The sequence below is a fragment of the Acinonyx jubatus genome, chromosome E3 (assembly GCF_027475565.1).
Source record: "Acinonyx jubatus isolate Ajub_Pintada_27869175 chromosome E3, VMU_Ajub_asm_v1.0, whole genome shotgun sequence".
NCBI classification, from domain to species: domain Eukaryota; kingdom Metazoa; phylum Chordata; class Mammalia; order Carnivora; family Felidae; genus Acinonyx; species Acinonyx jubatus.
The window spans coordinates 37,474,293-37,486,634 of NC_069398.1; the positions used below are offsets into that span (position 1 = coordinate 37,474,293).

General features: G+C 61.7%; 1 long non-coding RNA gene across 1 annotated transcript; it reads right to left on the bottom strand.

Moving 5' to 3' along the window:
- Window positions 1-245: 245 nt before the first annotated feature.
- On the bottom strand, window positions 246-5,410 carry LOC113594977 (uncharacterized). Its single transcript, XR_003415455.2, has 3 exons — window positions 2,890-5,410; window positions 1,464-1,710; window positions 246-858 (listed from the first exon to the last, which is right to left on the bottom strand). It is a non-coding gene; the product is annotated as an uncharacterized LOC113594977 (long non-coding RNA).
- Window positions 5,411-12,342: the final 6,932 nt, after the last annotated feature.

The window sequence follows — 12,342 nt, forward strand, 5'->3', positions numbered from 1 at the left end:
GGCCTTGCCCGTCTCCTGGGGGGACCGGGGCGAGAGCGTCTCCACCCAGGGCTGCACCTCCCCAGGTTTACTGGGTAACGTGTCCCCAGGCGGCTGCCCTACCGCGAGACCCCGCTGAGCCAGCCTCGACTGAACTTGGCACGCTTGGGCTTTTCATTTTTGCCAGTCTGCTTTCTAGATGATAGGATCTCGGTGTGGCTTTAATCTGCTTTTTTCCCCAGGTACTTTGTTGTTGTTGTTGTTGCTGTGACTTTAATGTTTATTTACTTTTGAGTGAGAGACAGAGACACGGAGTATGGGTGGGGGAGGGGCACAGAGAGAGGGAGACACAGAATCCGAAGCCGGTTCCAGGCTCTGAGCTGTGGGCCCAGAGCCTCACGCGGGGCTCGAACTCACGAGCTGTAAGATCATGACCTGAGCCGAAGTTGGACCCTTAAGTGACTGAGCCGCCCAGGAGCCCCTCCAGCTTTTTGTTTTACTAGAGAAAAAAAAAAAAAAACAAAACTGCTGTTGCAAGTTACAGGTGCCATTGGTATACAAAGTGGGAGGAGGGCCTGGAAGGGGACCTTCTGTACAGGACGGTCTGCGTGCAGCCATCCCCGAGGGCTGCCGGGGCCGGACGGGAGCCCGCGTGCTGGGGAATGTCATTGGAAGGTGGGGTGTGGTGCTAGACGCGTCCCTTCGACGTTGTCAGGGCCCCCGGGTGAACAGCGCTGTGCGCCCGGTAAGATGGTCTCCACGGTGTCCGCGGGCAGTAACAATCGTAGCACTCTAATGACAGACGCTGGAAGTGAGGACATCTGTGCCTGTGGCAACTGGACCTCCCGTGCACAGTATTCTTACGGACCTCACGATGCCCTAAGAAGTAAAGAGTAAGTAAGAGTAAGTAAGTAAGTAAGGAAGAGATTTCAAAAATCTCTTAGAAGAAGAAGGAGGTCTGAGATGGGCTCAAGGCAAGAGGGAGGAGGCCAGGCGGCCGGAGCTGGCGGCGGTGACACAGTGGCCTCTCGGAGTCGTCACAGGGAGAAGGTGGCAGGAGCGGGCCTCCGCATCTGGCTTATGTGAGAGCGCGACCGTGCGGGGTCTGCCTGGCCCTCCCCCGCCCCGGGGAGAGGAAGGAAGGGGAGGACAGTCTGGCATCCACGAGGACACCCAGCACGTCCCCGGGACACATCCACGGCTGCGACTGATGCTGCAGGTGTGGGGCACAGGGGAGGAATGGGAGCCTGTGACGCCCTGACCGCACAGCCAGGGGCCCCGGCCCGCAGGAAGAGGCGTGGATGCAGGCGTCCAGGGGTCTCCTGGCTCCCACGTGGGTGTTCTGTACCCGCTGGGAGGCGGCACCAATGCCGGACCCTCGCCCATCCCACACCCTGCTTGCTGTGTGCCATCCCACATCACGCCCGTCCCCGTGGGCTCAGCCCGGACCTGGGTCAGTGACACTCTGGGCCGACTCCAGCCACCTGAAGCAGAAAGGAGACTTCAGGAAAGGATACTGGTGGTGCGGCCTCCTCCCGCTGGGGAACAGGTGCACAGGGGCTCCCCAGTCCCATTCCCGGACGCACAGGGTTTGGAATGGTGTCCTCTCCAAATCATGTCCACTCGGAAGCTCGAAATGCGGTCCTATTCAAAAACCAGGGTATTTGCAGATGTCACTAGGTCAAGGTCAGACTGGAGGAGGGTGGGCCCTGACTGCAATGACTAGTGTCCCTAGGAGAGAGGAGGAGACAGAGGCACAGGAGTGATGTGTCCGCAGGCCAGGGAGCGCGGGGGCCTCCAGAAGCGGGGTGAGCCTGCGAAGGACTCTCCCTGGGAGCGCCAGGACCATGAAAAAGTAAATTTCTGTTGTTCTAGGCCACCCGGCTGTGGTGCTTGGCCACGGCAGTCAGGGAGAGTAAGACAGCCTAACCTGGGGACAGCCCAGGAGCAAGAGAGCGTGTCCTGCGGAGGCTGGGGGGCTCCCCGGTGACAGAGGCGCAGGCGGAAGGCAGGAGCCCCGCCCCTAAAGACTGAATCACACCTCACTAAAGTTTGAAAAAGAGAAAAGCTACAAAGCGACTGAAATAAAGGCGGCAGAGCCCTGGGGCCGGTGAGGGACAGCCGGGCTGCAATCCCTCCATGTGTCCCCAGGGCGTGTCTGCGTGTAGGGCCCAGCACATCATCCAGACCCTTAGGCACGCAGTTTGCGGCGATGTAACTCCCAGAGAGGAGGAAGCAGACGTGCCTTTGTGGGGCACCGTTCAAACCGTGTGCTGGGCACCAGCAGGGGTGGAAAGCCATTTAGCCATGCGTGGTGCGGTCAGGCGGACCTGTGCCCCGGCCCCAGTGTTGGCTCCCAGGGGCAGATAGCCCAGAGAAGATTCTTGCACAGAGAGCAAGAGCCTGGCTCATGGAAACGGGAGAAGAGGAAGCAACGAGGCAGGTGTTCAGAGCAGGTAGCCAGGCCCCAAAGGCGGCGTGTTCCGAGAGAGGAGGAATCTTCGGAAGCCGAATGCCGGCGACTGGAGCTCTGCTCGGAGGGAACTTGATCCAAGACGAGGAGCCACAGCAAACACCTAGGTCAGGACAGGTTGGGGGGGGGGGGGGGCAGGCTGCAAGACCCCCGGCCCCAGCACCTGTTGTAGCACAGTCCCACGGGGGGCGCATAGCGAAGGAAGGTGGGGATGTCTGGGCGCATTTAACACCATTCAGAAACACGAAGTCGGGACTTAAAACCCAGCGCGAGGAGCAGGGACCTTTGGTGTTTTCCTCTGGGCCCTGATTCACCCCCCTTCCTGGCAGGGGGGAATCCTGCAATGCCAGAGGCCACGTGCGGCTGTCCCAGCAGCAAACCTCGAGACCGCGGGTGTCTGGAGGAACCGACTGCAAAGGTGGGGCTCGGTAACCTACCTCGTTTCCCACTTCGTGTCCCCGGTTGGTTGACTCCGCCGGCTCGGTGCAGACATTTCAGCGAATGGGCTGTCGGGCGCTGTCCCCGGCATTGGGAGTATGCAGCGAGCAAACGACAGATGCCCCTGGTCTCCGACTGTGGGGACTGAAACCTAACAGACGGAGAGGGCGCGGCCTCCGCCACCCGCACCCCCAAACGCCTCTCTGGGGGTGGGCACACCTGCACACCAACGTGAGCGGTCTCTGTAGCCCCTCAGGCTCCACGGAGAAGCTGGAGTCGGCGACGGCAGAATCCAGCCCCTGGGGGCGCAGCGCCCAGGTGTCCGGGGATCGGGTCCCGCCGCCGGCCGCGCTGGCCACGCTCCTCCGCCCCGGGGCGCGCGGCCCTACGCCCCCGTGTGGCCGTAAGGAGGTACTGCAGGCCCGTCGTGTTAAGTCGGAACAGCTCAGGGAGCCCGGGTCAGGTGCGCAGCTTAGCGCGCCAAGGTCACGCAGCGGAGGTCAGGGCGTGGAGGTGAAGGTGCGCAGGTCAGGGTGCAGAGGTCAGGGCGACGAGGTCAGAGCGTGGAGGTCAGGGTATGCAGGTCAGGGAGCAGAGGTCAGGGCGCACAGGTTGGGACTCTGCGATCAGGGTGTGGAGGTCAGGATGAAACAGGTCAGGGTGCTGAGGTCAGGGCATGGACGTTAGGTGGTCCTCCCGGAAGCTTGTCGCCGTGTCCCAACACTCCACAGCCCGCCTGCAGGCACAGCTCCGGGCTGAGGCCCCGGTGCCCTGGGAGGGGTCCCCACTGGCTCCTGGCTGAGTCCGGCCCAGGAGCAGCTGCACTGCTGTCCCCCCGGGAGCCCTCGGAGGGCACGGCCGCGTCCCCGGTTCGTCTCTGGACCCCCGGGGGCGTGGGCGGAGGCGCCCGGTGCAGAGGGGGCAGTCCGTTGGCGCCCCCAAACCTGAACAACAGACCAGCCCAAGTGAGGCCGCGGGACCCACAGGACGTGGCCCGCAGGGGGCGGCAGAGAGCGGGACAGCTGGTCCTGTAGGGCCTGACCCAGCGCCCCACACCCTCCCCCGCCCTCCACGCGGTCTCTTTCAATCTGATCAGGTGTTTCGGTAAGACCTGGGCCAGAAACAAAAGCTGTAAATCGGCAGCAGAGACGGAAGCCCAGGGTCACTTGTTGTCAATAGAAACACAACACAGAAGTTAACTCGGTGAAGACCAAGTGTTGTTGCCAGACGCTGACCGTGTACTGCTGTGTATCAGGGTCAGCCGGTGACCCAGGCCGCCTCCGTCCAGAACCCGGAAGGAGGAGAGACCCGCGAGCCTCGTTTTCCCAGAGGAAGCTCTCCAGTGCCTGCTGGGACCATCACGGTGGGAAAGGCCTAGTAGAAACCCTTAGAAATGCCCTCAGCTCCCGTCTGAGTCTATGAATCAGAGGCAACGGGCAGCCCCAGGGGAATGGCAAAGGCTTGGATGATACGGGGAGGTGGCCCACTCCTGTCCCCGCTGAACTCACCAGCACAGTCCCTGCAAAAACCACACGGGTCCTGGTGGATATTTGGTAACTTCAACGGCAGATGCTGTGCCGGCATCTTTGCGAGGACAGATCGACAGCCCTGGGCCCCGGGCGCGTGGCTGTCGATCTGGTGAATGTGTTCTTTCCGAGTAGCATCAGGAGCGAAGCAGGCGGCACTCACAGGGAAGGACGTGCACCCGGGGGTCGCCCGTGGTCACCTAGCCATCCTGCACGGCGTCCCGCCGGTCCTGCACACTGATGACATCGCGGTCGTCGGCCAGAAGGCGCAAGTACCTGGTAAGACACACACCTGCCGGGGGCGTGACTCACTGGGGAGGCGTTTAGGGTGTGGTGCTTTGGAGGCACTGAGACATCCCTTCCAAGATGAAGGACAACTTACACGTTGTCCCTCCTGTCACCAAAAAAGAGGCATGTTTGGAGGCCGTATCCGCCCCACCAGGGGATTCTGCTCCGACCCAGTTATCGAGCAACAGTGCATCTGTCACCGGCCGGTTTCGAGGGGAGCCCAGAGTAAGAAAGGGATCTGCAGCAGACTCCAGCACGAGTGACCTCGGGGCCTCTGCGAAGGTCATGATCATGACCTTCCCAGGGAGTCCCAGCCAGTCAAGGGAGCCGAGCCGTGGCTCTAGAACTCTGCCCTATGCCTTGTGGTCTACCCAGACCCCCAGAACGTGAGGCAGCGGCCGGGTTTCCCCCCCCCACACACACACACACACACATCCCCACTCCAACCAGGACGTCTGTCCCAAGCCATTCAGGGGTCTCCCACGCCCGGCTCACAGCCTCAGTCATCTGGCTTTCACAGAACCATCTGCTTCCTGGTTCGTCCCGCCTGGCCCTGGGAGCCTGCTCCACGGGTAACACATCCGCTGACTCCCTAAGCTCTGAGCCCCTCAGGTAGCCCTCTCCTTCCTGAGAACCTGTCGCTGTTCATTCATGCATTCATTCATTCATGTGGCAGGCCTGTCCTAAGTCTCTGGCCGTTTACTAAGCACCCAAACTGTGGACCTGAATAAAACTCTGCCCTGCCCCTGCCCCGGGGGGGGGGGGTCCCCTGCAGGCTCCTCCCCCCACCCCCACCCCGGGGCAGGCACCCAGCCCCCTCGCTCTGCCACCACAGGCTGGACTGGACGCAGGCAGGGGTGCAAACGGAGTCCCAGCCGGCCTGCCGTCACAACAAAACCTGCAGCCTGGGGCTTGAGCAATCGCCAGTCATTCCTCACAGTTCCCCGGGGCGAGAAGTCCGAGCTCAGGGTGCGGTTCCCTATTCGCAGGGAGGAAAGAGACAGTGATCTCTCTCCTCTTATCAGGGTCAGGGTCCCACCTCTCTTAACCTTAATTACCTCCTGACAGCCCTTCCTCCAAAGACACTCACACGGGGCGGGGGGGGGGGGGGGGGGGGGAGGTCTGGGATTGAACGTGTGGACTGGGGGGACACAATTCAGTCCCGCCACAGATGCTGTGAAATCCCAGGGGGGCCACGCGCCCTGAGCGATGGCAGAGTCCGAGCACCATCTCCCCCTGGGCAGGAGAGTGCCTCAGGGGCCGCGGGGTTAGGATCTGCTCCCCAAACCCTTGGGTCACACCCCCTCACCCTGCATGACCCTGATAGGGAAGCACATCCCCCGCCCCTTGTCCCCTGGGCCCTGCCCTGTCTCCCCGCGCCCACACTCTCTATCTTACCCTGGGTGGGCCTCAGTTTCCCCTCTGTTTATCCCTGATCTCAGTCCCTCTTCCATGAGTCACTGGTCTCTGGCCTTCCTTGGCCAACCAGCCTTACAGGTTTCCGTGTTTTTCTAATTGGTGTTGGTGACTGCTTTATTTACTAAGGTTACTTACCTTTCCTTGAGTCACGCTTACTGATAACATTTTTCTTTTCCCATTTAGAAAAAAAAATGTTTTTAAAAATTTTTTAAGTGTTTATTTTTGAGAGAGACAGAAAGAGAGAGAGAGAGCATGAGCAGGGGAGGAACAGAGAGAGAGGGAGACCCAGAATCTGAAGCAGGCTCCACGCTCTGAGCTGTCGGCACAGCTCGGCGGGGCTGGTTTACTCAAGTCACAGGTAATGGTTGTGAGCAACCATTCTGGCCAGGCTTTGGGGCTTTTGTACCGTTTTTGTTGTCGTAAAAATACGTGACGTAAAACCCGCCTTTGTAACCAATTCCGTGGCCTTTGCACGTGTGCCTCACTCTGCTCCTCCATCCCGGGGGCTGCAGATACACCTCCAGCGGCGTCTCGTGGCACCCAGGACCCCAAACTGGACCCCCAGCTGCCCCTGATCCCCAGACCCGCCCTGCAGACCCCAGCATCCACAGTGAGCACCCCCAGCTGCCAGCCGCCCAGCCTCAAGGCTGGGGTATCACCCTCGACTCTCTGTTCTTCCTGTTCCTAAGAGCCAGTCCTAGATCCCCCCCCCCGTCACCCTCCCTCCTCCTTCCTGTCCACACCACTGAATCCCTCCCCACCCCACCCCAATTTCACCAAGAGTCAGCTGGCTGGTTTCCCTGTTGGTCCTGTCCTCTCCAAACCATTGTGTGCACCCTTTGATCTACCTAGCACGCCAGGCCACCCATGTCACTAAGACACTTCCCATCCCCCTCTCCCATAGGACACAGGAGGCCTTGCTGGACCCCTCCCCTGTCCTCCTACCCTGGCCCTTCTGAATCACTCCTGGCCCTGCCCTCTCTGGCCGCGTCCCTTGCCATCGCCCTCTGGACCCTCCCAGCACCTGCTTGGATGTGGCCTCCTCCAGGAAGGCCTCCCTGACCTGTGGGAAAGGAGCCTCCCTGACCGAGGCCCTTCCTCCCCTGCCCACTTGTGTGAATCTCATTGCGTGCCCCCTTTGCTGAGCGATCTCTCCTCTGGACTGTCAGCTCTGGAGACATGGGGATGGTCCTCGCTTGTGGCTCCTTGTGGCCCATTCCCAGCTGTGCTCCAGCACGGGCACACATCCGGGAAGCGTCTGCTGTGTCAAAGGGGCCAGAGAGTGTATGTGGATGGAGGCACGAAGGGCTTTGGGCTCATTCCTCCGGAGAAGACACAGCGGGGCGTGAGTCAGTGATGTGGCATGCCACGTGGGAGCTGGCGGGCCCCGTGGACAGGGAAGACGGCGATGCTGGCCTGTGGCAGGGAGTCGGGGGCGAGGCTGAGCTGCCCTCTCTGCCTCAGGTCCGGCCCGCGCCTCGTGTCCCTCCTCAGGGATGGGCCAGCAGCGACCAGGACCCGGCTCAGCCGTGGGGACACACATCCTTGGTCCGGAGAATCTCTAGGACCTGGAGTCTGGGGTGTGGTGACCAAGCAGCAGGGAGGGGACATGGCCCACTGGCCGTGGAGCACATGGCGTTTTCCTGTGGTACAGTCGGGGCAGAGCAGTGTGTCCACAGACAGTTCTCAGGGGCTCAAGGAGCTTGTGTGAAATACCGGAGAACTAGAGGACGAAGGAGGCATTCTGGTTCCCAGTAAAATCCTGCTGACTGAAACAAGAGAAGGGCCCCCCTTGGGGGCCCTTGTGGTTACAGTCACGGCTCTCCAAGCTCTGACAGCCCCCCCACCCGCGCCCCGCTCCCACCCCCAACAGGAAAGAAGCTGTGGACACAGAATCTTGGCAGGTGACTCTATCTGGCTGCAGTCAAGGAGCGCGGCTGGGTCTGTGCCGCGTTTATGGGGGCGCAAGGCCCAGGGGCTGTGATAGAAAGTCTCTGTTTAACACACGCTTATTGACCTGGATCGGTGAGCAAACACAGGAACAGCCAGGTCAGAGGGCGCCTGTGGCTCCGTGTGGGGCAGGGTCAGACCTGCCTTGCCCGCCACGGCCACCAGGGCAGGGACTTGGGGGCACCTGGGCCACGAGACACGGAGACTCATGGGAGTAGCCCCAGCCAGGTGAGTATGCTGTTCCTGTCTTCCACGCACCCCCCCCCCCGCATATTTTGAACTCCTCCCCCACCTGGGTGCAGGTGGGGAGGCAGACCCCCACACAGGGTTATAGCGCAATGGGGAGGGCCTTCTGGGATGCTGGGTTCAGAGCAGGGGGGAGGGGAGGTGGGAGCCATCAGGCTGCAGGGTCTGGAGGCAGGAAGCAGTGGGCTGGGGCCAAGGCCTTGGCCCGGGGTCCTAGTGCCCCTGTTTGAGGCAGGGCCGGCTGCACCACAGGACAGAGAGGTACAGACCTGACCGGCCCAGCCTAGCGGGGGCGAGGACCCACTCCGGCAGTGGCTCTGGGGTCCTCAGAGCCCGCCCCCGTCATTTAGACTGGGGGCGGTGGAGTGGGGGAGGCTCAGGCTGAGAGAGGCCTCTGGAAATGTGTGCCTGCAGGGCGTGTGGAGCCTGGTCCCCCCACGGTGTGTCCAGCTCTCTCCCTCGGCATCCTGGGCGGCAAGCATGTCTCCCATCTTAAAATGAACACGAGGCAACCCCCTTCTCCTTGGCCCCACGTTCCATACACAGGGAAGAGTTGAACGCCTGCGCGACCAGGTGGGCAGGTCCCGGGGGGAGAAGAGGCACCCTCCCCCTGCCCCGTGCACCCCGCTCCACGGCCTCTTCCGTGGGTTGGGAGGCTGGGGACCAAACTCTGCTGGTGCCAGGCTCGTGCTGCCCAGTCGTGTGGGACGCCCCAGCCCCACCAACCCACCCTCGTATCCCCTACTCGCCACGGCGCTGGAGGCGATCGGGTATTTCCTACACGGGTCGCGGAGCTCGCCGCTGGCCGGGTCAGAGCGGACACCGTGCCCCGTCACGGTCCCTACCACCCAGCGGCTGGGAGGGGCACACAGCAGGAGGTCTGCCCACCGCCAAGCCTGGTCTCAGCCTCTCCCCCAAGTGACAGTGGTTTGCAGCAATGGGCATCCAATGACCATCTGCCTTTCTCGTTTGGGGCGGGAAGAAACAGTCAAACCCACAGGTCACGGCACAGAGAGAAGGTCCCGGACTTGACTCCTTCTAATCTAACGTACAAACCATCTGGGGGACAGGGATGAGCAGGCTTGGGGACCACTGACCCGATGGGGAGGGATCATTATACCTTCACGCGGCCCCAGGATCCCAGATGGGGACGTCTGGAAGGTGCCCTCTGTGTCCTGTGGGGCCAGGGTAAGGGCTGAGGAGCCTGGGGGCAGGGGGCGCGGTTCCGAGGGATGCCCTGGCCCTTTGAGGAACTTGCAAAGGGAGCCCCTGGCCATCTGCATGTGTCCCCCAGAGCTGGAAGAAGGCTCCTTGTCCTCCTGGAATGGCCCCCGGAACTCGAGAATGCAGGTCCAGCCCCAGGCCTTCCTCCTTCCAGAGAATATCTTCTCCCGGAGTTTCCTTCGATGGGCAAAAGTTTTCAACATTGATGAAGCCCGATTTATCTATTTTCTCTTTACTGGCCTGTGGTTCTGGTGTTTTCCCCAAGAAATGATGGCCAGACCCAGTGTTGTGAAGGTTTTCTCCTGTGTTTCCTTTTAGTTTTGTATGTGGTGTGAGGTAAGGGGTCCGACCTCACTCTTTTGTGTGTGGATCTGTTTTCTTTTCAACCCAGCCCCTGGAGCAGTGGGCCTCCGTGCCCACAGCTTGGCCTCTGACAGACACCCAGGGGAGCAGGGATCCTGCCCCACTGCAGGCAGCTCCCAGCCACACCGCCCCCTCCTCGTGGGGTGGGCGTATGGCCTGGCATGGCCGGCCAGCATTCTTCCTCCTCGGGGTTCTACATTCACTGATCCTGCACAAAGGCCTCATCCCCGCCAAGACTCAGTTTCTCCTTTGTACCCGGGAGCTGGACCCAACCAAATCCCGTCTCTCCTGCTGGAACTGGTACACATTGAACACACAGCAAAGTCCCCAGCACCCTGGAAATGTCATGTACGGTCCAGCCCAACTACCTGTTCCATCCTGTCCCCGTGCCAGCCTCCCTTGCTGGTGCTGCCCCAGCCACACGGGTCTCTCCCTGCTCAGCCTGCTTCCCATTCCCTCTGCCAGGAAGGATCGTCCCCCAGCATCTCCACAGCCGGGTCCTGCTCCTCCTTCAGGACTTAGTTTGGATGTCCCCTCCTCAGAGACCCCCGTGACCACCCTATCCTAGCCAGGTGTGTGTCCCTTAGCTGCATGACAGCTCGCTGCACGCTTAGTGGCTTTAAACAAGGCACTCTTCTTACGTCAGTTTCCCACGAGAATGCCCTCATCCGAGGCGCTTTCTTGCTGGCTGTCGCGGGGGCCATTCTCAGGTCCTAGAGGCCACCCCACTCTTCCCTGCCACGCGGCCCAGTCTACACCACGCCAGCGTGCTTCTTCAAGGTCAAAGTCAGTGCTCTGGGTACGTGTGTGAGCTGACTGATGAAAGGACAGCCAGGGGGCCGTCACCGAGCATGTGTGTGCCAGAGTGTGAGCTCAAGGAGGCTTTGCGTTGACGATACCCGATCGGAGGGAGCCTTCTGCCCTCCCTCCCCCTGCCCTCCTCCAACCTGTCCTCCAGCTAAATGCCCCTTCCTTCTCCACCAATCTTGACTCTCCTCCCAGCAGGAGAGCCACTCTCCACCAGGGGGACAGTTCTTACTACTGGTTGATAACTTGTCCACCAGGGCCAAGGGGCCACATCTCCCCATCTCCGGGTATCCTCTCACCACACATAAAGACAGGACCTAGTCTTACGTTTCCTGCTCCACAACCTTCCATGGCTCCCCGTGGCCCACAGGGTCCGGCCCAGGACACACACCACGTTGGTCACCTCCCCTAACTGCACCCCTCATTACCCCGCTAGGCCACCCCCATGTGGCCAGCCCTGCTCTCCCTGCCCTCATGTGTGCTGAGTGCACAGGAGCCACCTTTTCGTGGCTACGCTATTTGTTGGATGCCTTACTCGCGCGACCCTGTGTGAACTTCCCGGCAGAAAAAGACAGAACCGAAGCCCGAGCTCCTCCCCAGGAAGACAGTTTATGGAAGTGTAGTAGCCACGTGCCCAGGCTCAGCTGCGGCTCTTGTTAAAACACACACTCCTAGGACCACTCAGAACTTCCGATCCAGGGTTGGGTCCCAGAGAACAGGTGTCTCCAGGGAGCCCCTGAGGATCCTGGCACCCAAGGTGGAGACCTGCAGCTGCCTGGGTGGAGGGGCAGAGGGGAGCAGCATCCCCAGGCCAGGCCCGTGCTGGGTCACTGAGGGGATCCAGGAGTGGGCAGCCCCTTTGGAATTCAGAGTCTGGGAGAGACCTGGAATTCTCACATTCTGCTTAGGGGGCCAGGCCCTCTGGCCTTTATCACCTGGGACCCGGTCACCATAGCCAGGCCCTACGGGCCATTACTGATGGGGAGGTAACCTAGGCGCAACCCGTCCCCAACCCAGCCATGCCCAGCCACCACACCGAGGGGACACCGCCCTCCCCTGACATCTGAAGGCTTGTGAGACGCCCTCATTTTACTCCCCAAGTAACAGGACGTCTGGAACCACATGCACTGAGCATCCGGTGGGCGCAGGACCTGTGGTCCCAGGTCCCGGGGGAAGCTGGTGGCCTCAGCACAGGGCCAACTAGGGGGTTCTGAGGGAAGGAGAGGGGAAGGGAGAGAAAGCAGGAGTGAATGAATGCAAGTCGCTTCCGCTGTCCAGCGCCCCCCACCCCATGCCGGGGAGCCTGGCCCAGGTGCCCTCCACCGGCCGCTGTCCAGGGTGGGGACCCGAGACACCTCCGGCTCCCTGACCCCAAAGCGCCCACGGGCGGAGCGGGCTGACCTTGGAAGGCACCCGCTCCCCACCGTGAGCTTGGGGTTTGGGCAGCGAGGCGGGTCCGACGGGGAGGTGCCCGGCGAGACCGGGAGGGGCCGGCGTTCGCTCCGGGCCGCCCGCCCCTCCCCCACCCGCCGGCAGCCCCGGCGCCCCGCCCCCCACCCCCCGGCCAGTCCCCGGGTTAGGGAGTATCCGCACTACTCCTCCCGTCGGTCGGGCCGGCACTCGGCCTCC